This window comes from Heptranchias perlo, chromosome 3, assembly GCF_035084215.1.
Source record: "Heptranchias perlo isolate sHepPer1 chromosome 3, sHepPer1.hap1, whole genome shotgun sequence".
NCBI lineage: Eukaryota > Metazoa > Chordata > Chondrichthyes > Hexanchiformes > Hexanchidae > Heptranchias > Heptranchias perlo.
The window spans coordinates 140257758-140280756 of record NC_090327.1 but is presented as its reverse complement, the minus strand read 5'-3'; the positions used below and the strand labels follow the sequence as shown (position 1 = coordinate 140280756).

The 22999-nt window shown below is 44.9% G+C and overlaps 1 pseudogene; it reads right to left on the bottom strand.

The window, feature by feature from the left end:
* Positions 1-291: 291 nt before the first annotated feature.
* On the bottom strand, positions 292-21560 carry LOC137308991 (probable G-protein coupled receptor 139; annotated as a pseudogene).
* Between the last annotated feature and the right edge of the window lie 1439 nt (positions 21561-22999).

The following is a 22999-nucleotide window of genomic DNA, read 5'->3' as shown; positions in this document are numbered from 1 at the left end:
AAACCCAAGTGCTCACATGAGAACACTAAGAACTCACTGTGTTATAGAACATACCGTTTGTACCTTAAGCTCTGGTCGAAATGTTCAGAAGCAAAAATTTCAACCATCTTAGGTGAAGCTCGAAATCACAACAAATCTCATGGCGAGACTATCATAGGAATACGACGCGCTGACCGATTGCGCCACTTGAGTCGCAAAAACATCGTTGTGTTAGGTGAAACTCGAACCTACAATCGACAAAGCCGATAGCATCATAGAAGTATCACGCGCTGACTGATTACGCCACCGGATTCACATCCGATTCATGGCACCAGTGATCCAAACAAACAGCTTAATTTTCGATCTCTCAATTATCACTTCGTGCTCTTTCTCAAACAGAAACCTGCAACTGGGAGGCGCTTCGTTAAACATCCGTAGTGACCTCTGAAAGCCGTGGGATCTGAAACAAAACCCCAGAAGATAAGAACTTTTATTCATAATATTATTAGCTTAATGACATTTTTTTCAAATGTTAATTTAAGGAGGATTTGGGGAAAGTGGGAGCTGAAACTACGAAACTCTCTTTCAGCTGTCGCTGACTCAAGAATTGGGCGGTATTTCATTAGAAAACTGAGGATCGGAACTTTCTCATGGAGTAGTGTGACAGGAGATTGTGGTCAGTGGCAGTTGCCGGGGAGATCTAGAGATGTGGGAGAAAAGTCAAAGTTACAGCTCTGACAGCTCAAGTGCTCTGCTTATCTGTAATATTTAAAAATTAACGTAATGTACAGTGGAAACCGGTTTGTCATCGGTTATCAAAAATACTAAAAGACACGGGTTCAAATGCAGATTTGTAAAGAGGGAACGGATTTAACCGCCAGACCGAAATCATTCTATATGGATCTGAAGTGTCTTGGGGAAAATGTCAGTGCGAACTGTTATGTTCGTGTCATGACTTAAAAGACCCTCCAATAACCGACAGTATCTTTGAACGCGTTTTGCAGCAAAAGCGCGATGGATGTTGCTTTACATTTGTCAAATGTGTAGGTGACAATATTGGGGTTGATCAGCGTCGATTTCAAAAATTTGAAATCTCACCATGTGACCCGAACATTGACGGTAGAATCGAGTTTTTATTTTAAGTCATGAATTGAAGGGAAAGGCGCAACAAAACAGATCGGAGAAATGAAGAGCAGAAAACCTGGATGAAACTTGCACGAGTGAAAATCCCTGTATGTTGGAAGACTCAGTCCCCAGTGGTAGAGAGGATTGGTATTTGGAGCTGTTATTCACCAGCCTCAATTTCAGTAATTTCCCGTTTGCTGACAACCAAAAGAGACGAAATGAGCAGGCCTAACGAGCCGGTCTGTAACACAGGCCAATGACTCAGTGCAGCTTGTTACCCAGTGGGTTTACAGCATTTTCACAGCGGCTCAGGGTCCTGCCGATTGGTTTTATAGTGGGGCAGAATTAACTTTGACAGATTAAAGTGCTCTTTCTCTGTTAATTTCGATTCACACCCTCGCCAGTTTTATACAGAAACAAGTAACAAAGTTTAAAGGATGTTGTTTGTTCAAAGTTTGCGCAATAACTCTGTCACCTCGTGTTGGAAGTAAAACACAGCCTGCCCAACCCGTGGATCGAGCCCACGCGGTTGGAATATAGTTATGGCCATTTGGCTCCGTTGGTTAAAGCGTGGAGATAAAAGACATCAAGTATTCGCGGGTTCGAATCATTTTTCGGGTTTTAGTAACTTTTAAAATCCAGAATTTATAAACAAACAAATCCACATAAAATATCACGGGGAATATGTTTTTGAATAACATCCATTATAATGTTTGATATATCTTTGCCCCTGGGGCGGAGAAACACAGCTTTCTTTTTTATTATTGTGAAATGCTTCATATTGACCAGACGTGGTCCAGTGTCCATTGTGTACAATATTATTAACTGCTTCACATTACCCATATAAGACAGACTGTCAACTGCGCATTATTTTAAATGCTTCACGTTGACCATATGTTTTCATGTGTACGTTGTTATTAAATTCTTCACATTGACGACATGTGGTCTAGTGTCCAGTGTACTTTATGTTTCACATTGGCCAGATGTGCTCCAGTATCCGATGTGCATTATTATTGAACGGTTCAACTTGACTATATATATATTTTTATTCGTTCACTGGCAAGGTCAGCATTTATTGCCCATCCCTAATTGCTCTTGAGAAGGTGGTGGTGAGCCGCCTTCTTGAAATGCTGCAGTCAGTGTAGTGAAGGTTCTCCATACAGTGCTGTTAGGAAGGGAGTTCCAGGATTTTGATCGAGCGACGATGAAGGAACGGCGATATATTTCCAAGTCGGGATGGTGTGTGACTTGGAGGGGAACGTGCAGTTGGTGTTGTTCCTATGTACCTGCTGCCCTTTTTCTTATTATGACTTTTTGTAGCGAGATTATATAACTGAGTGGCTTGCTGGGCCATTTCAGAAGGCAAATAAGAATCAACCACATTGCTGTGCGTCTGGAGTCACATATAGGCAAGACCGGGTAAGTGCAGCAGGTTTTCGTCTCTAATGGGTCATTCGTGAACCAGGTGGATTTTTAACAACAGTCTAGTAGTTACCATTACTAATTTTCTTTATTCCAGATTTTATTTAATTAATTGAATTTAGATTCCCCAGCTGTCCATTGGTGGGATTGGAACTCCGAGATTATTAGTTTAGGCTTGCTGGATTATTAGTCTAGTAACATCACCACTATGCTACCGTAGATTGATGAGATGAGATCCAGTGTCTCGTGTGTATTATTATTAAACACTTCACATTGACCAGACGTGGTTCAGTAGTCAGTGCGCATTATTATTAAATAGATCACCTGGACCACAGATGACCCAGTGTTTGGTGCACATTATTATTAAATGCTTCACTTTGACCAGATCTACTCCAGTTCCAGTGTACATTATTGTTAAATGCTTGACATTGACAAGATATGGTCCAGCGTCTTTTATTATTAAATGCTTCATAGTGAACGAATGTCGTCCAGTGTGCATTATTATTAAATATTTCACTTTGAGCACATGTAGTCCAGAATGCAGTTTGTATTATTATTAAATGCTTCACCTTGACCATATATGACCCAGTATCCAGTTTGCATTATTATTAAATGCTTCACATTGACTGGATTTGGCCCATTTTCCATTGTACATTATTATTATTACGTGCTTCATATTGACCAGATATGGTCCAGTGTCCAGTGTGCATTATTCTTAATTGTTTCGCCTTGACCATATATGGCCCAATGTCCAGTGCCCAATATTATTAAGTACTTTACATTGACCAGATGTGGTCCAATGCCGAGTGCAGATTATTATTAAATGCTTCATTTTGACCAGATGTTGTCCATTGTCCAGTGCTCATTATTATTAAACAGTTCACCATGATCATATATGGCCCAGTGTCAAGTCTGTATTTTTATTAAATGCTTCACATTGACCAGATTTCAGTGTCCACTGCGCATTATTATTAAATGCGTCACATTGATCAGATATATTTTAAAAGAGATTTTGATTTTGTGGTAATTTATTTAATGTGTAAAAGTATTCCATTAATGTGTTAATATATCCATCGCTGATAATTTATGGAAGGCAATTAAGAGTATCCTAGTGGGATTAATGTTGCTTACCCCACCAATCAACTGACTAACTTCCCAGGCGTCCCTTTCTTGCTGGGCAATCAATCCACGTCAAAATCCAACTTGGTTTCTTCTGCCTATTTATATAATTGGCCAACTCCCTCTCAAGACTGACAGTCTCTCTCTTCCTATCTCCTGCCAGCGTGGTGTTATTGAATAGAAGAGGGGACTGTGTTGTAAATTTACAAAGCCTGCTGCAGCTTTATGTTTGTTATTTACATAATATGCCATTCAGTGTAAACAGGTATTTCACCCCATTCTTCAACTCCTCTCTGAATTTCCTCTGTGTCAGTCCATAGATACACGTGTTGGTGCAGGAGCTGAGAAGCTGCAGTATGTACCCCGTTTGCTGATTGATGTATATCGGGTTACTGTACTATTTGTCTGTATAATTGTAGTTCTTCACCCGCCAACTTAAGGAATGTACAACATACGTCAGCCAGAGTAGAATGAAATTGCCAGATAGAGTGAAGAGTAAAATCATGGATTTCTTTCGGTTCTCGGTCTCTGGATCATCGTGATTATCGCCGTTGCTCAGCAGTGCCCTGCGGACTATATTGGACATTATAATATGCTTGACGGTGAGAGCATTGAACAACAGGATGAAAAAGATGGGCAGTAAAGGGGTTAAAATTGTGTCGAACCACTCATACGCCGCCCACAAGGGCGAGTTGTAATAGACAGTGGTGAAAATGCAGAAATACGGGACATTGTTAATTATATTTTTCGGTTCGTACACAAAGTAAAAGGGGATGCTCCTCAAACAGCCCAGCACACACACGCTCGCTACAACCACGCTCGCCGTCCTCTGGGTACAAAACTTTGGTTTTAGATTCTGACAGCAAATGGCTACAAAGCGATCGAAGGTGAAAGCGACCGTGAACCAAACAGAACAGTCCAGAGCCGCAATCTTCGTGACAAGTTTAAGGGCGCATATCGGAGTGATGAACAAAAAATTTACTGGCAAGTAAATGTTGTTAATTCGCTTCAGTATAACTTCAATGATCACCACCGTTAGATCAGCCACTGCCATTGCTACCAGGTAGAGGGTGATGCATTTGGAGAGACCGCATTTTCCTCGGCTCAGGATCACAATCGCCACCAAATTGACTGTAAGAGAGAAAGAAAAAAATTGTTACCAGGCTGTCCCAAAATTAGCCAGTCCCACTGAAGTCTGCAGGCTGTTTCCAGGCTCTTTCTTCCTTGTATTAATTGTAACTGGTTCTGTACACAATAATTAACTGTGGAGTTGCAATGAGGGTAATTAAAATAATCAACATATCAGCATCGACTATAAGACCATAAGACTATATGAGATACGAGCAGGAGCAGGCCATTCAATGAGATCACGGCTGATCTGATTTTTACCTCAACTCCACTTTCCCACCTTTTCCCCATATCCTTTGACACCCTTGCTGATCGGAAAATTCTCTAACTCAACCAGAGCGGCGGCGGACCTGATCGGGAGCAGAGGAGAGAGACCGAGAGCGGGGATAAAAGACCGGCGGCCCGAGGCCCGAGACCAGAGCGGCGGCCCGAGGCCCGAGGCCCGAGACCAGAGCGGCGGCCCGAGGCCCGAGGCCCGAGACCAGAGCGGCGGCCCGAGGCCCGAGGCCCGAGACCAGAGCGGCGGCCCGAGGCCCGAGGCCCGAGACCAGAGCGGCGGCCCGAGGCCCGAGGCCCGAGGCCCGAGACCCGAGACCAGAGCGGCGGCCCGAGGCCCGAGACCAGAGCGGCGGCCCGAGGCCCGAGACCAGAGCGGCGGCCCGAGGCCCGAGACCAGAGCGGCGGCCCGAGGCCCGAGACCAGAGCGGCGGCCCGAGGCCCGAGACCAGAGCGGCGGCCCGAGGCCCGAGGCCCGAGACCAGAGCGGCGGCCCGAGGCCCGAGACCCGAGACCAGAGCGGCGGCCCGAGGCCTGAGGCCCGAGACCCGAGACCAGAGCGGCAACCCGAGGCCCGAGACCAGAGCGGCGGCCCGAGGCCTGAGGCCCGAGACCCGAGACCAGAGCGGCGGCCCGAGGCCCGAGGCCCGAGACCCGAGACCAGAGCGGCGGCCCGAGGCCCGAGGCCCGAGACCCGAGACCAGAGCGGCGGCCCGAGGCCCGAGGCCCGAGACCCGAGACCAGAGCGGCGGCCCGAGGCCCGAGACCAGAGCGGCGGCCCGAGGCCCGAGACCCGAGACCAGAGCGGCGGCCCGAGACCCGAGACCAGAGCGGCGGCCCGAGGCCCGAGACCCGAGGCCCGAGACCAGAGCGGCGGCCCGAGGCCCGAGACCAGAGCGGCGGCCCGAGGCCCGAGACCCGAGACCAGAGCGGCGGCCCGAGGCCCGAGACCCGAGGCCCGAGACCAGAGCGGCGGCCCGAGGCCCGAGACCAGAGCGGCGGCCCGAGGCCCGAGACCCGAGGCCCGAGACCAGAGCGGCGGCCCGAGGCCCGAGACCCGAGGCCCGAGACCAGAGCGGCGGCCCGAGGCCCGAGACCAGAGCGGCGGCCCGAGGCCCGAGACCCGAGACCAGAGCGGCGGCCCGAGGCCCGAGACCCGAGGCCCGAGACCAGAGCGGCGGCCCGAGGCCCGAGACCCGAGGCCCGAGACCAGAGCGGCGGCCCGAGGCCCGAGGCCTGAGACCCGAGGCCCGAGACCCGAGACCCGAGGCCCGAGACCAGAGCGGCGGCCCGAGGCCCGAGACCAGAGCGGCGGCCCGAGGCCCGAGACCAGAGCGGCGGCCCGAGGCCCGAGACCCGAGGCCCGAGACCAGAGCGGCGGCCCGAGGCCCGAGACCCGAGGCCCGAGACCAGAGCGGCGGCCCGAGGCCCGATACCAGAGCGGCGGCCCGAGGCCCGAGACCCGAGACCAGAGCGGCGGCCCGAGGCCCGAGACCAGAGCGGCGGCCCGAGGCCCGAGACCAGAGCGGCGGCCCGAGGCCCGAGACCCGAGGCCCGAGACCAGAGCGGCGGCCCGAGGCCCGAGACCCGAGGCCCGAGACCAGAGCGGCGGCCCGAGGCCCGAGACCAGAGCGGCGGCCCGAGGCCCGAGACCCGAGGCCCGAGACCAGAGCGGCGGCCCGAGGCCCGAGACCCGAGGCCCGAGACCAGAGCGGCGGCCCGAGGCCCGAGACCCGAGGCCCGAGACCAGAGCGGATCAAAAACAACAACAGAAAACCAAGGAGTGACGTCACAGGACAGCAGGTAAGTGATTGGTTGGTGAGTATTACTGTTTGTTTTTCTTCTCTAAATTAGGGCATTGGTTTAAACTAAGAGCTGGGAAACTAAGCAGCTCTTATAGTAGGTAGTTTTATTTTTAGTGAACCTAGGTCCCTGGTATAGTTAACATTTTCAAATTTCAACGTAATTTAAAAGGGGTAACTAAGCTAAGGCAAGTCATGGCAGCAGACCTCGCACCCGTGATATGCCCCTCCTGCAAGATGTGGGAAGTCATGGACACTACCAGTGTCCCTGCCGACCATGTGTGCAGGAAGTGTGTCCACCTGCAGCTACTGACCGATCGTATCTCGGAGCTGGAGCTGCGGGTGGATTCACTGTGGAGCATCCGCGATGCAGAGAACCTCGAGGATAGCACGTTTAGCGAGTTGGTCACACCACAGGTAAAGGCAGTACAGGCAGGAAGTGAATGGGTGACCACCAGGAAGAGTAAGAGGTGCAGGCAGGTAGTGCAGGGGTCCCCTGTGGCCATCCCCCTCTCAAACAGGTATACCGTTTTGGCTACTGTTGTGGGAGATGGCTCACCAGGGGAAGGTGGCAGTGGCCAGGTTCATGGCACCGTGGCTGGCTCTGCTGCACAGGAGGGCAGGAAAAACAGTAGCAGAGCTATAGTGATAGGGGACTCGATTGTAAGGGGAATAGACAGGCGTTTCTGCGGACGCAACCGAGACTCCAGGATGGTATGTTGCCTCCCTGGTGCAAGGGTCAGGGATGTCTCGGAGCGGCTGCAGAACATTCTGGAGGGGGAGGGTGAACAGCCAGTTGTCGTGGTGCATATAGGTACCAACGATATAGGTAAAAAACGGGATGAAGTCCTACAAGCTGAATTTAGGGAGTTAGGAGTTAAACTAAAAAGTAGGACGTCAAAGGTAGTAATCTCAGGATTGCTACAAGTGCCACGGGCGAGTCAGAGTAGGAATGACAGGATAGCTAGGATGAATACGTGGCTTGAGAGATGGTGCAAGAGGGAGGGATTCAAATTCCTGGGACATTGGAACCGGTTCTGGGGGAGGTGGGACCAGTACAAATTGGACGGTCTGCATCTGGGCAGGACTGGAACCAATGTCCTAGGGGGAGTGTTTGCTAGTGCTGTTGGGGAGGGTTTAAACTAAAGTGGCAGGGGGATGGGAATCGATGCAGGAAGTCAGTGGGAAGTAAAGTGGTGACAGAAACAAAAGGCAGTAAGGGAGAGTGTACAAAACATGACCGGACAGATGGTCTGAGAAAGCACGGCAAAGACCAAGGAAAGTCTGGATTAAACTGCATTTATTTCAATGCAAGAAGTCTGATGGGCAAGGCAGATGAACTCAGGGCATGGATGGGTACATGGGACTGGGATGTTATAGCTATTACTGAAACATGGCTAAGGGAGGGGCAGGACTGGCAGCTAAATATTCCAGGGTACAGATGCTATAGGAAAGATAGAGCAGGAGGTAAGAGAGGAGGGGGAGTTGCGTTCTTGATTAGGGAGAACATCATGGCAGTAGTGAGAAAGGATATATCCGAGGGTTCGCCCACGGAGTCGATATGGGTAGAACTGAAAAATAAGAAGGGAGAGATCACGTTGATAGGATTGTACTACAGACCCCCAAATAGTCAACGGGAAATTGAGGAGCAAATATGTAAGGAGATTACAGACAGCTGCAAGAAAAATAGGGTGATAATAGTAGGGGACTTTAACTTTCCCAACATTGACTGGGACAGCCATAGCATTAGGGGCTTGGATGGGGAGAAATTTGTTGAGTGTATTCAGGAGGAATTTCTCATTCAGTATGTGGATGGCCCGACGAGAGAGGGGGCAAAACTTGACCTCCTCTTGGGAAATAAGGAAGGGCAGGTGACAGAAGTGTTAGTGAGGGATCACTTTGGGACCAGTAATCGTAATTCCATTAGTTTTAAGATAGCTATGGAGAATGATAGGTCTGGCACAAAAGTTAAAATTCTAAATTGGGGAAAGGCCAATTTTGATGGTATTAGACAGGAACTTTCAGAAGTTGATTGGGAGAGTCTGTTGGCAGGTAAAGGGACGTCTGGTAAGTGGGAGTCCTTCAAAAATGTGTTAACCAGGGTTCAGGGTAAGCACATTACTTATATAGTAAAGGGCAAGGCTGGTAGAAGTAGGGAACCTTGGATGACTCGGGAGATTGAGGCCCAAGTCAGAAAGAAGAAGGAGGCATATGACATGCATAGGCAGCTGGGATCAAGTGGATCCCTTGAAGAGTATAGAGATTGCAGGAGTAGAGTTAAGAGAGAAATCAGGAGGGCAAAAAGGGGACATGAGATTGCTTTGGCAGATAAGGCAAAGGTGAATCCAAAGAGCTTCTACAAATACATAAAGGGCAAAAGAGTAACTAGGGAGAAAGTAGCGCCACTGAAGATCAACAAGTTCATCTATGTGCGGAACCACAAGAGATGGGTGAGATCCTAAATGAATATTTCGCATCGGTATTTACGGTTGAGAAAGGCATGGATGTTAGGGAACTTGGGGAAATAAATCGTGATGTCTTGAGGAGTGTACATATTACAGAGAGGGAGGTGCTGGAAGTCTTAACGCGCATCAAGGTAGATAAATCTCCGGGACCTGATGAAATGTATCCCAGGACGTTATGGGAGGTTAGGGAGGAAATTGCGGGTCCCCTAGCAGAGATATTTGAATCATCCACCGCTACAGGTGAGGTGCATGAAGATTGGATGGCAGCAAATGTTGTGCCTTTGTTTAAGAAGGGCGGCAGGGAAAAGCCTGGGAACTACAGACCGGTGAGCCTGACATCTGTAGTGGGTAAGTTGTTAGAGGGTATTCTGAGAGACAGGATCTACGGGCATTTGGAGAGGCAGGGACTGATTAGGAACAGTCAGCATGGTTTTGTGAGAGGAAAATCATGTCTCACGAATTTGATTGAGTTTTTTGAAGGGGTGACTAAGAAGATAGATGAGGGCTGTGCAGTAGACGTGGTCTACATGGACTTCAGCAAAGCATTTGACAAGGTACCACATGGTAGGTTGTTACATAAGGTTAAATCTCACGGGATCCAAGGTGAGGTAGCCAATTGGATACAACATTGGCTTGACGACAGAAGACAGAGGGTGGTTGTAGAGGGTTGTTTTTCAAATTGGAGGCCTGTGACCAGCGGTGTGCCTCAGGGATCGGTGCCGGGTCCGCTGTTATTTGTTATTTATATTAATGATTTGGATGAGAATTTAGGAGGCATGGTTAGTAAGTTTGCACAAGACACCAAGATTGGTGGCATCGTGGACAGTGAAGAAGGTTATCTAGGATTGCAACGGGATCTTGATAAATTGGGCCAGTGGGCCAATGAATGGCAGATGGAGTTTAATTTAGATAAATGTGAGGTGATGCATTTTGGTAGATCGAATCGGGCCAGGACCTACTCCGTTAATGGTAGGGCGTTGGGGAGAGTTATAGAACAAAGAGATCTAGGAGTACAGGTTCATAGCTCCTTGAAAGTGGAGTCACAGGTGGATAGGGTGGTGAAGAAGGCATTCAGCTTGCTTGGTTTCATCGGTCAGAACATTGAATACAGGAGTTGGGATGTCTTGTTGAAGTTGTACAAGACATTAGTTAGGCCACACTTGGAATACTGTGTACAGTTCTGGTCACCCTATTATAGAAAGGATATTATTAAACTAGAAAGAGTGCAGAAAAGATTTACTAGGATGCTGCCGGGACTTGATGGTTTGACTTATCGGGAGAGGTTAGATAGACTGGGACTTTTTTCCCTGGAGAGTAGGAGGTTGAGGGGTGATCTTATTCAAGTCTATAAAATAATGAGGATCATAGATAAGGTAGATAGTCAAAATCTATTCCCAAAGATAGCGGAGTCTAGAACGAGGGGACATAGATTTAAGGTGAGAGGGGAGAGATACAAAAGGGTCCAGAGGGGCAATTTTTTCACTCAAAGTGTGGTGAGTGTCTGGAACGAGCTGCCAGAGGCAGCAGTAGAGGCGGGTACAATTTTGTCTTTTAAAAAGCATTTGGACAGTTACATGGGTAAGATGGGTATGGAGGGATATGGGCCAAGTGCAGGCAATAGGGACTAGCTTCGTGGTATAAACTGGGCTCCATGGACATGTTGGGCCGAAGGGCCTCTTTCCATGTTTTAAACTTCTATGATTCTATGATTCAACGACTCAGCCTCCACAGCTTTTTGGGATAAGGAATTCCAAAGATTCACGACCCTCAGGGAGAAGAAATTCCTCCTCATTTCCGTCTTAAACGGGCGACCCCTTATTCTGAGACGATGCCTCCTGGTTCTAGATTCCCCCATGAGGGGTGACACCCTCTCAGCATTTACCCTGTCGATTCTCCTCAGAATCTTGTATGTTTCAATAAGATCTCCTCTCATTCTTCTAAACTCCATTGAGTATAGACCCAACCTGTTCAATCATTCCTCATAAGAAAACCCGTCCATACCCGGAATCAACCTAGTGACCTTCTCTGAACTGCCTCCAATGCAAGTGTGTCCTTCCTTAAATAAGGGCACCAGAACTGTACGCAGTACTCCAGGTGTGGTCTCCCCAGCACCCTGTACAGTTGTAACATGACTTCCCTGCTTTTATACTCCTTCCCCCTAGAAACAAAGGCCAATATTGCGTTTGCCTTCCGGGTTACCTGCTGCACCTGTATGTTGACTTCTTGTGTTTCATGTACGAGGACCCAGATCCCTCTGTACCGCACCATTTTGTAGTATCGATTGAAATCTTACAGAAGCAGAGTAAGATAAGAGTTTACAAAATAGCGGAGGCGGGGGAATAAAACACCATAAAGTTGGCAGATTGCGTTGAATGAAAAATGAAGTAAATTTCATCAGTAATAGATTACATCAAGGATGAATAAAAGCAGGCAAGTTTCAAATAATTTGGGGGTGCACAGTGATCTGGAATAAAGATCAACTAAATTTTAAAAAAATGTGAAATTAACGGTAAGAGACAACAATAAGATTACTAATGAAGTTAAAGGTTGCAACAAAAGGAGAAACAAAGCAACACAATGGACAAAAGGCAGGAATAACGAGCAATGAAATAAAGAATAGATTGTGAATACTGGAGGAAGCGGTAACACATAAAAGTTCACTGAAATTACAACACGGACAAAGGCCCAACTACTCCTTATTCGGGTTTACCCTCCACGTGAACAGATAGTTCCACCGATATTTAACAACCCTGCTCCCATAACCACTTCACTGTTCTACTTCATCCACCTTTCCAATTTAATCTTCAATGTTAACATAACTGATTCCAACAGCTTCGCTACGTTCGGGGAAAAGCTGGAATCCATTATTAAGGAAGTGGTAACAGGGCATTTAGAAAATCATAATATGATTAGACAGAGTCAACATGGTTTTATGAAAGAGAAACAGTGTTTGAGAAATCTATTCGAGTTTTTTGCGGGTGTAACTAGCAGGGTAGATAAAGGGGAACCTTGTAGTATATTTGGATTTTCAGAAGGCATTCGTTAGGTTGTTACGCAATGCAAGGACTCATTGAATTGACAGTAATATGTTAGCATGGATAGAGAATCGGTAAAAGGAGAGAAAACAGAGTGTAGGGATGAACAGGTGATTTTCAGGTTAACAGGATGTTTTGCAAGAATCAGTCCTCGGGCATTAGCTATTTACAGTCTACATTAATAACTTAGACGAGGGGACCGTGTGCAATGTACCCAAGCTTGCTGACGATACAAATCTAGGTGGGAAAGTGAGCTGTGAGGTGGACACAAAGAGTTTGCAAAGGGGTATAGACAGGTTAAGTGAGTGGGCAATGGCGTATAAATGGGGAAATGTGAGGTTTAGTAAATGGCGTATAATATGGGGAAATGTGAGGTTATTCGCTTTGGTACGAAGAATAGAAAAATAGATTATTTTTAAATTATGAGAAACTGTTAAATGTTGTTATACAGAGGGACTTGAGTCTTGTACACGAAACACATAAAGTTAGCATGCAGGTACAGCAAGCAATTAGGAAGGCAAATGTTATGTTAGCCTTCATTGCAAGTGGGTTGGAGTACAAGAGTAGGGAGGTTTTGCTGCAACTGTACAGGGTATTGGTGAGACCACACCTGGAGTATTGTGTACAGTTTTGATCTCCTAACATAAGGAAGGATGTTAGAGGCCGGGAAACAAAGGTTCACTAGATTGATTCCTGGGATGAGAGGGTTGTCCCATGAGGAGAGATTGAGTAGAATCGGCCTATACTCTCCAGAGTTCAGAAGAATGAGAGGTGATCTCATTGAAGCATATAAGATTTTGAGAGGGCTTCACGGGGTAGATTCTGAGAGGCTGTTTCCCCTGGCTGGAGAGTCTAGAACTAGGGGGTATAATCTCAGGCTAAGGAGTCAGCCATTTAGGACTGAGATGAGGACAATTTCTTCACTCGGATGGTTGTAAATCTACGGAATTCGTTACCCCAGTGGGCTGTGGATGCTCAGTCGTTGGGTATATTCAAGGCTGAGATCGATAAATTTTTGGGCTTTAAGGGAATTAAGGAATATTTTGATCCTGTGGGGAAAGTGGAGTTTAGGTAGAATATCAGTCATGATCTAATTGAATGGTGGAACAAGCTTGAGGTGCCGTGTGGCCTACTCCTGCTCCTATATCTTATGTCCTTATGTACGCTCTGTGTGGAAATGTTCATTCTGCCCTCAGTCCTTAAATCTCAAAAGATGCATTGAATGAGACACCGACTTCCACTCGACCGGGGAGGTCAGAGTCACGTTACCGACCTGAGAAGGTGAAAGTACATTGAATCATCAGACCTGCTGAAACCAACCAGTTAAGTCGAATTCTGATGCGGAGAGCGGGAGTGGTGGTGCGAGAGGGGAGTGTGTCCGAAATTCCTTATGTTCTCAACCACGCTGGATTGTGAGACAAACTCCACAGCCGAGTGACACAACATGGAGTGAGACTCGGTAAAAAAATAAATTACTCGGAGAGTTAGAGAATCCATGGTGTGGTAACTCAGAGTGGGACATGTAAAATTACACAGAACTGGTAGAATGTTTTTATTACTTGAAGAGGGATGAATAGAAGGAAATGGTTAAATTCTTGCAAAATCCCTGGTCTCATTTTCCTTTTTTGTCCATTTCTGTCGCCGTCTACTTAAGTTTCGTTCACTCAATTTAGCAATCCCCGGGTCTCTCTGTGCCTCAATCAATGCTTCTTCATTTCCAAATCTGCATTTTCCGGCTCTCTCCAAGCCTCAATCAACGCTGTCTCATTTCCCAGCTCTGCAGTCCCCAGTTCTCTATGAGTCTCAATCAATACTCTCTCATAGCCCAGTTCTGCAGTCCCCAGGTTTCTCTGATCAACAATCAATGCTGTCTCATTTCCCAACTCTGCAGTCCCCGGCTCTCTCTGACCCCCAATCAATACTCTCTCATAGCCCAGCTCTGCAGTCCCCGGATCTCTCAATCATTGAGGTCTAATTTCCCAGTTCTGCACTCCCCGGCTTTCTCTGAGACTCAATCAACGCTGTCTCATTTCCCAGCTCTGCAGTCCCCGGCTCTCTCTCTGACCCCCAATCAAGGCTGTCTCTTTCCACAACTCTGCAGTCCTCTGCTCTCTCTGAGCTTCAATCAATGCTGTATCATTCGGTCTGTTGGATACTGAGATCCCAAACATACTGACGGGATTTACACTCGCCAGCCCGCGATTTATTTCCCCAATTATTAGGAAAATCTAGGATTGGCGATTGTTGAATTCACATTGCTCATCACGCACATTTCCGTTGACGCAATGTCCAGACTTTTCCATTTAAATTGGAATCCTTATACAAAGTATTCACATTTTACACAAACGCATCTGTTACGGTTGTTCAGTCTGTTTAGAAACCAAACAATGACCTGCAATGCCTTGCCATGCTGAATGTCTCCTCCATCAACAATCAATAGAGACATCCTTCGTTTTCTGCCTGATCATATTTTTAAAATTCCTTTTATTTTTGTAGATAAATCTCCCATTGCTTGGTCATTCCATCCAGTTGAAACAGTTAAATTTCTGGTTGCAAGGCTGAAGTAAACCGACCAGAGCGCTACGTGACATTCAATCGAATTCCTGCATAGGTGACTTCTGGCCACCGCGCTCACCTTCAAAGAGGCTACGAGCCAATCACTCGTCCTGTACACTTCTCACAAGTCGAAGACAGAGCGTCGGTTAACCCTAGATGGCCCGAGACTATCTCCGCAACTAAACTGGAAAAAAGGCAGTAAATTATAACAGACCAAAGAACATTCATTGATATTGCGCAGATAGTCAACCTTTGACAGTGGCAAAGATTTATTTTCAATCAATGTAAAGACTGTAGTCAATTCAATACCGACAATAGCGAACTATTATTATCTGGAATCTTGAACCTTGTGAACTAGTAAATAATGGTCTGGACTGTGCTGATTACATTTCGATTGAAAAATGCTTTGTTGTTCCTTGGCTGTTTATCAAAACCTATAATCATAGAAACAAAGAATGATACAACACAGAAGAAGGCCGTTCGGCCCAGCGTGCCTGTGCCTGATGGTTGAAAGAACTATCCGTTCAGCCTTGTTATATGTATCTATCTTTCTCTCTATCAGTCTCCGTCTCTCTGACAAACATACATTCCATCTCTGACAAATCTTACGTTAATCTGTGATATATATATATATCAACACATATCAATACCAATAGGTTACAGTACAAGACAAGTAACAAGAGCAGCAACTGCTATACATTGGTTCCACAGTAATCAGTTCCATTTCCTTACCCGTAATACCAACGGTTGCAAGAACGGGGTAGTAAATACGTTCTATTTGAAAGAAGATTAGATAATCCATGTTCTGTGTGAAGGAGCGATGTTTGTGGCGCTGGACACGAGGCTCTGAATGAAAAGTGTGAATTCGGTCAAAGGAGACCCTAATTATACTAGGGGAGATTCTCCACTGGGAAAATTAGCTGGAGTGCTCCATCAAAGATATTAGTCACATACAGTTAAACAAACAGATTTAATCAACCATTCTCCCCAAAGATCCATTATGTACCAGAAACTATTTTAAGTGATTTTTCAAAACACTTTAAAATTGCTTTGGAATTCCTTCAGAAAACAACGGTTCTCCTTCAGCCCTGGGACTGAGCCACACCAGCAGCCTCATTAACAGGCTTCGAGTTATTTATTACACGTACAGACCCACCGCTTCCATAATCATCTTTAATCTCTCTTCAGAACAGTGTGCACGACAACAAGGTAGCTAAAAGCGCACCAATGGGAGTTAACCTTTTTAAATACAATCGAGAATTTGAGATTCAAACCGGAGAGGTAATGACCAGGCCAGAGTTTTTTTTAAAGAAAAGGTTTTACCAGTGAAAATCCCAATGGCAGGTAGATGGGATCAACGGGATTAAGGGATTATTTAAATATTCAAAGTTTATTCACATCAGTAAATCAGGAGGAAACACACTAACCAAACATTTTCAGTTGTCACAGAAATATTAAACATTTTTTAAAACTCGGATAATCATTAACAGGCTTGTTAGGATATTGACTGTGGAAACGCAAATTTCCCAGCATCACGAAAATTCCTGATTTGCTGGCAAGTTACAGTGTCAGGGCTCCGAACCTGAGAATGCCTACGTAGTGCCCCTTTAATGAAAATGCCTATATAGTCAGTTTTCAGTAAAATAGTAAAATGCCTAAGTGGCAAAGTAGAAGACATAGTAATGTGATCAAGAAAGGGTTAATTAGAAGCCTGCTTAGGTTCGAACAATGGGCCCCTTCAAGGCTAATAGTGGTGTGAGTAGCTTGTTAGATGTAGAGGTCTGCTTATGCTCATCGGTTCGGGAGTCTGGTGTGGGGGGTCTCTGTACAGCTCTGTACAGCTGGTTGATCAATAGAAATAATGAGCTGAGCGAAGCCATAAACATCCCAAGTTAATAGATAAGGATGTGGGATGGACAGGAGAAACATTCCAAGCTGGGAGATGAGGAGACTGCGGCGTGATCAGCCAAGTTTATTATCTGTGATTGGCCTGCAATCAGGTTATCCCTCATGGCCAACCTATGCCTGGCTTATGATTGGTGTTGACCCTCGTGTTAACAATGTTCCAACCCCTATTGATCTGTATAAACGTGTGGATTTCTGTGGTCTTTGTTCTTCCTTCTTACTCTGTCAGAATCGACCAGACTCCCTCAGGAGTCTGAATCGAAGCTGCAGACTAAGTCCTGCTAATAAAGTCGTGTTGAACTTTAAAGGTGTATTCGACTCAGTGTTTGCTGAACCAGACTGAAGGTAAAAGAATCCGGTTCATCAAACCAATGAGGTAGATGTTGTCACACAAGTCCAAAAAATTACCACGAGGGCCCTTGAACAAAAAATCTGAAAGTGCAGTTCGTAGCTTTTATAACTAGAATCCGGCAGCAGCCAATTGATAAGCGGCAGAAACAGGTCACAGTAAATAAGTTAGAGGTTTAAACATCGTCATTCAGGCCAATCAGATTTATAGAATCGCAGCTGGTACTGCATTTCTCAGCTGGTCTGAGTGCAAACACTTGAACCTGCAGAAGTCTCGCTATGAGTGTATCACAAACCAGAACATGTTCTCTCCATTCTTTCAGTATACTATCGAACCAACCGTGCTCCCATTCTTCCCTCTCAGTCTCAGCATAGCTCCCACCAAACCTATAACATCTGGGGGTTTGTTTCAGAATTAGGCCGAACTGAGGAAAGGAGTGTTTATATTCGAATAGCCAGGCGGTGAAGGATTGAATACAGGAAACCAAGTCTTCTGTTGTTCACAGGTTTATATTTACAGAAGTGCACATCACACACCACGCATCGCTTAACTAAAAGCACCCTCTTCCCAAGCTTGGTCCCTTATAAGTGACCCGAACAGAGTTCCCAATTGTTACATGCAACTGAACACAATTAACATCAATTGTTACAAATTTCATAATTAAACAATTAACAGATTACCTTCTGGCTTTTGAAATGAAAATTTATATCTATCTATATATATATATATATGTATATGGTACAAACAAAATTCTTACACCATATAATGCACTAGATTTTGAGGCGACCCTTCTCCAGGATCCAGAATAGCTTCTTTGTACATGCACCTCTTTTAGTAAAAGAATCAGACAGTTGATGGTTTGAATCTATTCATTTAATTTCAGGGATATCTTTTCTCTCCAGCATTTGTTTCGAGCCAGCAAGGTCAATCTGTAATCTTTCCTCATTCACATATTTTGTAGAGTGTCCATTATCCCACAGTGAATGACTGTCTACATAACATTCACTGGGTATACTATCTTCAGTACTCCCATTGTACAGGATTCGCTCAAGATATTTGCTAAATAGACTCAGCTATCCATAATGTCTACAAGAGCCAATGATTCTGCAGCTAGAGTACTTTTAACAACCCTTTTTATTCTCTTATCTTCCCAAGCTAAAGGACAATATTTCGCATTCTCACCAATAAGAAACACTATGAAACCAGTTGCAGGAGAATACCATCAGGAAGAATAGGATGTGAAGCATCGCTAAAGATAACTAGCTTTGTTTCCTTTGGGTCATCTAAAGTCCGGAACTTAAGTACACATTTATCGATATTTATTTTCTGTAATGTTTTATTTGCCCTTAAAACATTCTCTACTATGGGGAGTTTCATTGAAGTACTTAACTCAACACATCAAAACTAACATCTGGTCTAGTCTGAGTGCACAACCAGTTAAAATGACCAATCAAACCTCGTAATTGCTCTGTCTCTTCTTTAGATATATCATCACCTTTCCCTGATGACCTAGTATGATTAACTGGAATGGGAGTAACACTCTCTAAATTGGACTGTTTATGTAAAGTTATACCTGTCCCACTTTGCTTGATATCTGAAATAACATATTTAAAAGCCCCACAAGCCTGACTCTCAATTTCAAATTTCACTCTAATTTTATTAATGACGAATTTCTCAATTTCCGCAGTACCACCCAATAAGAAGTCATCAACATAAATAATGAACATGCAAGTTTTCCGTTATGGCACCAATAAAACATTGTGGGATCTGATTTTAGCTGAACACAAACAATTCTCAGCAAAACAGATCGCACCGAAAAATACCATACCTTGGAAGCATCATTCAGGCCATAGTCACATTTTTTTTAGTTTCCATAGTTTTCCTTCTGCATCTGCTGCCTCTATTTGCGGTTTCAGAAACACTTCTCTGAAAAGTATGGGCCTGCAGACAAGGAGCGTTTATGTCAATGGACCTACACGCCCACGAATATGTTGCTAAAAGAGCCAAAAAGATTCAAGACTACCTTTCCAGCAGTGGGAGAATCCACTCTAATAAACGTATCACCCAGTTTCTCTTCTAAACCCCAAGCTACCAACGTCACTTTAGCCTTATAAGTCCCATTGGCAAGGACGTTTTCAGTACAAATCAAACTATGAGACAAAGTTGGCTGACCCTTATCTGTTACCTCAGAATAAACTCCAAATTCTTTGCAACTATCTAACTCCCTTTGTTTTGCTTCCCTTACTCGTTTATCTTCAAGTTTATTGGCAACCATCAAAACATCACGATCATGTGGACTTCTTCTTCGGGTTCTGTTAAGTAACTTCTGTTTTCTTTGTGTCGTTGCGGGACCTATGTATGCTACGTCCTCTACTCGCCCTTCTATGTCCATAGGCACTGCTACTCCGATATCTCCCTCTTTCACCATCAAAGGCTCTTTCTCTACTTCGTGATCGTTTTCTCACGTGAGATTAACATATGGACTCCATACCGCTACTTGCACTCCGCTTTCTCACTCCCCACTCTTTTACCCCATTCTGCCAGTCCATGGACCGCGCTTCTTGGCCATCATCCTGAACATTCAACTAAAACTTAAACTTATCACGAGCTTTTCTTGCACGTCCCAAAATTGTCACGTCTCTTCATTCATTCGTCCCTTCTGGAACACATGTCACCTGTGTACCCACTTTGGGTAATTGTTCTGTGAATACGATGGACCTGCCATGTATTTCATGATCAATCACATTACCATTGTCCAGCCCTGGATCTACCTCAGTCTGTACCTCAGGAACGTCATCAAAAAAAAACTATCAACGTTTGAGGTACAATTTGCCTCGTTTACTTCGATCAGCTGCTCGGATTCCAAGATTCTACAATTGAATTCAATTTAACAGGAGGAATGAAACTTAACAGTTTTATTGCCATTTTGGACAAGTGCTGTCTTATCATCACGAACTATAAACTTTCCAGGTCCTTTCCACTCCCCAAGACCCTCTCTTTCGTAGTTTACCAAATCTCCTGAATTGAACTCTGTCTCAGGTGGTCTAATACGATGACTCAGTGCTCTTCGAATTTTCCCTGATACCTCAGCCTTGTAAAAGTCTGTCTCCCTGCTCAGAAAAACGGCACTAATCGTACTACCTTCTACAGCAGGAGGATCATCACTGAAAACAGAAGGTAATTTGGGATAACACCCATAGACTAGTTGGTGAGGAATATCCGCCAATCATCTGAAGAGAATTCTTTGTGCGAATTGCCTGTGCCAGGGCAGTTGACAATTTACACACTGGTTGATCAGCCAACATTTTATGCACCATGTTATCAATCACAGCATGATTTCTTTCACAAAGACCATAACTAAAAGGGCTCTCAGACGCTGTATTCATGGCAATTATATTAATATTCTCACACATCTCTGAACTCCACATTCGAGAATTCACCTCCATTATCAGTCAAAAATTTGGCTGGTGTCCCAAGTCCAGTCCTTATCCACTTTTCCATAATTTATCGAGAATAACATTGTCCTTACTATGATGTGGTGTAGAAATACTAAATCTTAAGCTAGGTTAATAAAATGTAGGATAAAAACATTTGTGGATTTGTCCCAAATTTAAGATCCATGGCAACGACCTCATTAAAGTCCCGTGCCAATAGAACACTTACAATAGGGCATGGGGGCTTCCGTCTAAACTTTTTACAGATGTCACAGGTCTCACTAATCTCTCCTACTAGCCTCGTACGCTCCTTATCAACAACACGTGCATCTTTTAGCAACGGTTTTGAACGTTGACAAGTCGGGTGGGTAAGTTGTCGATGTAGCTTTAAGACAATTTGTTTTTTTTTCACGCACAACCTTAACGCCTGATGCCATTAATACTTGTCTAACACGCTGATGAGAAATGTCAGGTTTTATTAAGGAGATACAATAATTCCCTGACTGACAAACTGCAGATCAACTGATTTTCCAGACATAATTGCCTTATCGTGTTTTATGGCAAGTTTCATTTTCGCCCTTTTCATGGATGGTTTACCCAAAATCACAGGTATCTCACGAGCAACTATATCCAGACTTATAAAATGGCTTGCTCCATCTATATTACATGGAATTACCACTCTGGAGTGACCTCAAGGTGGGGTCTTCGACAAATCGAAAGCATGTAGAACTTTTATATCCTATAACCTTGCATCGATATTCACTGCTTAATGTATCATGATAACATTTTAACCAATCTTCCTCACATACAATTGAAGTACATGCACTATCAAGCACCGCACAATTAAATGAATCCGCGACTAATACTTTAATCACAGGATTAATACACCTTGTGACAAGTGTAAACTGTTCACATTCATCATTACCTTCATCGTCCGCCTCAGAACTACTTTCTTCAAGAGCCATTTCAAAGTCCCTGATTTTCGCTCTGGGCAATTCATCGCATGATGTTGGAGAGTCGCATCAAAAGCATCTGCTGATTTGTCCTTGGGCATTCTTGAATTTTTTCGCCTGTTTTTCCGATCCCAATGTTGTTGTCTGTCGATATAACCGGATATACTATACTTGCTTTCAACACCAGTCTGTTTGCCTTTACTTTGTCCGCTGCCGTCCGGTTTTTTGAAAATTCCGAAACCCCTTTTGGCATCTGCATTCAGAATCTATTTCATCTCGAAACCTGGCAACCACTGAACTTTCCATTCTTTGTCGCACAATGGGGGGCCCCATGTACTCCATGGAGGCTGAAGGGGATGATTGTTTGGCCAGGATTTTTTTTGAAGCAGCAACTATTTGAACTAACAGAGTCTCTCTTTCCGAGAGCTGAATGTCAGTTTGGACCAACTATCTGTCCAAATTAGACACTTTAGCACAATCTAATAATTTAAACACATTACCGATTAAGGATTTCCATTTGTACTTAGTCAAACTTTGGAACAAATTTCTTAAAGTCCATAATATACTATTCCATAGAATGACCGTTCGCACTCCAAAATCGATCAAATTCTGACCAGGCCTCACAGGCACTGAACAGATTATCTTTCTTGTAAATTTTGTCCAAGAATTCAATTAGACAGTCAAAACCTGCATCATTATTCAAATGTCTTGCATCAAGCTCCGAAAACACCTTTTTGCTGATGTTACATCTTTCAGGAAGCGACAACGCCAAGGCAGGACAATGCAAGTTCAGAGCTAGGGCAGGCCGTTATCTTTGGGGAAGTTTGGCTTGCTGGGCTAGGGGAAGGGACTGAAGCGGCAGAGGCAGCTGAACGGATGGTCTCAATCTTAGTGACAAAAAAGTCCATGTGCTTCTCGCACTTTTCGTTGGCGGTAGGTGAGGACAGGGCTGGGGAGAGGGGTTAAGAAGAGGAGATCATAGAGGAGAAGATAAGCTGGGGGTTATTGTTGCATTCCAGGGTGATCCTGGAATAGTGAGCAGTTTTGGCCGAGGAGAGCAGGAGGTTATAATGTTTTAAGTGGTCCAGCCATATCTGACGATCAATGACTAATATATAACATGAATATCCAGTTCAGATTATAAGGGGGAACTATTGTTACATCCCTGGGTTACTCTATCGTATTGTTAGATATTGGGTAGCGCAGAACACGATATCCAGTTCAGATTATAAAGGCAACTATTATTACATCCCTAGGTTACACTGTCATATTGTTAGATGTGGGACATTGCCGAACATTAGGATCATTCAAGCACATTATAAATCTCAATCTAGAAGAAAGATGAAGCATCGAGGTTTACAGAGCAGGGTGAGGCCATTTGGTCCATCGCGTCAGTGCCAGTTCATGATTGAAGCAATTCAAAACGTAGGCTATTCCAAACTTTCTTACAA